This window comes from Micropterus dolomieu, linkage group LG10 (assembly GCF_021292245.1).
Source record: "Micropterus dolomieu isolate WLL.071019.BEF.003 ecotype Adirondacks linkage group LG10, ASM2129224v1, whole genome shotgun sequence".
Classification (NCBI taxonomy): Eukaryota; Metazoa; Chordata; class Actinopteri; order Centrarchiformes; family Centrarchidae; genus Micropterus; species Micropterus dolomieu.
Genome location: NC_060159.1, coordinates 29,644,657 through 29,647,097, shown reverse-complemented (window position 1 = coordinate 29,647,097; position 2,441 = coordinate 29,644,657). Strand labels below are relative to the sequence as shown.

The 2,441-nt window shown below is 42.8% G+C and overlaps 1 protein-coding gene across 1 annotated transcript in view; it reads left to right on the top strand.

Moving 5' to 3' along the window:
• The window catches only part of LOC123977520 (transcription factor IIIB 90 kDa subunit-like), a 40,874-nt gene that overhangs the window by 33,675 nt on the left and 4,758 nt on the right, over window positions 1-2,441 (top strand). The gene's annotated exons all lie outside the window — the stretch shown is intronic.

Sequence of the window (2,441 nt, the reverse complement as noted above, 5' to 3'; positions counted from 1 at the left end):
GATTAGGAAACTATGACGGACACTAGGAGAATGGTTTAGGAAACTATGACGGACGGTTTAGGAAACTATGACGGACACTAGGGGAATTGATTAGGAAACTATGACGGACTGTTTAGGAAACTATGACGGACACTAGGAGAATGGATTAGGAAACTATGACGGACTATTTAGGAAACTATGACGGACACTAGGGGAATTGATTAGGAAACTATGACGGACACTAGGGGAATTGATTAGGAAACTATGACGGACGGTTTAGGAAACTATGACGGACACTAGGGGAATTGATTAGGAAACTATGACGGACACTAGGGGAATTGATTAGGAAACTATGACGGACACTAGGAGAATTGATTAGGAAACTATGACGGACACTAGGGGAATGGTTTAGGAAACTATGACGGACACTAGGGGAATGGATTAGGAAACTATGACGGACGGTTTAGGAAACTATGACGGACACTAGGAGAATGGATTAGGAAACTATGACGGACACTAGGAGAATGGTTTAGGAAACTATGACGGACGGTTTAGGAAACTATGACGGACACTAGGGGAATTGATTAGGAAACTATGACGGACACTAGGGGAATTGATTAGGAAACTATGACGGACACTAGGGGAATTGATTAGGAAGCTATGACGGACACTAGGGGAATTGATTAGGAAACTATGACGGACACTAGGGGAATTGATTAGGAAACTATGACGGACACTAGGAGAATTGATTAGGAAACTATGACGACACTAGGGGAATTGATTAGGAAACTATGACGGACATTAGGAAACTATGACGGACACTAGGGGAATTGATTAGGAAACTATGACGGACACTAGGGGAATTGATTAGGAAACTATGACGGACACTAGGGGAATTGATTAGGAAACTATGACGGACACTAGGGGAATGGTTTAGGAAACTATGACGGACACTAGGGGAATGGATTAGGAAACTATGACGGACGGTTTAGGAAACTATGACGGACACTAGGAGAATTGATTAGGAAACTATGACGGACACTAGGGGAATTGATTAGGAAACTATGACGGACACTAGGAGAATGGATTAGGAAACTATGACGGACACTAGGGGAATTGATTAGGAAACTATGACGGACGGTTTAGGAAACTATGACGGACACTAGGAGAATTGATTAGGAAACTATGACGGACACTAGGGGAATTGATTATGAAACTATGACGGACACTAGGAGAATATATTAGGAAACTATGACGGACACTAGGAGAATGGATTAGGAAACTATGACAGACACTAGGAGAATGGTTTAGGAAACTATGACGGACGGTTTAGGAAACTATGACGGACACTAGGGGAATGGATTAGGAAACTATGACGGACACTAGGGGAATTGATTAGGAAACTATGACGGACGGTTTAGGAATCTATGACGGACACTAGGGGAATTGATTAGGAAACTATGACGGACACTAGGGGAATTGATTAGGAAACTATGACGGACACTAGGGGAATTGATTAGGAAGCTATGACGGACACTAGGGGAATTGATTAGGAAACTATGAAGGACACTAGGGGAATTGATTAGGAAACTATGACGGACACTAGGGGAATTGATTAGGAAACTATGACGGACACTAGGAGAATTGATTAGGAAACTATGACGGACACTAGGGGAATGGTTTAGGAAACTATGACGGACACTAGGGGAATGGATTAGGAAACTATGACGGACGGTTTAGGAAACTATGACGGACACTAGGGGAATTGATTAGGAAACTATGACGGACACTAGGGGAATTGATTAGGAAACTATGACGGACACTAGGGGAATTGATTAGGAAGCTATGACGGACACTAGGGGAATTGATTAGGAAACTATGACGGACACTAGGAGAATTGATTAGGAAACTATAACGGACACTAGGGGAATTGATTAGGAAACTATGACGGACACTAGGGGAATGGTTTAGGAAACTATGACGGACACTAGGGGAATTGATTAGGAAACTATGACGGACGGTTTAGGAAACTATGACGGACACTAGGGGAATGGTTTAGGAAACTATGACGGACACTAGGGGAATTGATTAGGAAACTATGACGGACGGTTTAGGAAACTATGACGGACACTAGGGGAATTGATTAGGAAACTATGACGGACGGTTTAGGAAACTATGACGGACACTAGGAGAATGGATTAGGAAACTATGACGGACGGTTTAGGAAACTATGACGGACACTAGGGGAATGGATTAGGAAACTATGACGGACACTAGGAGAATGGTTTAGGAAACTATGACGGACAGTTTAGGAAACTATGACGGACACTAGGGGAATTGATTAGGAAACTATGACGGACACTCGGGGAATTGATTAGGAAACTATGACGGACGGTTTAGGAAACTATGACGGACACTAGGGGAATTGATTAGGAAACTATGACGGACACTAGGGGAATTGA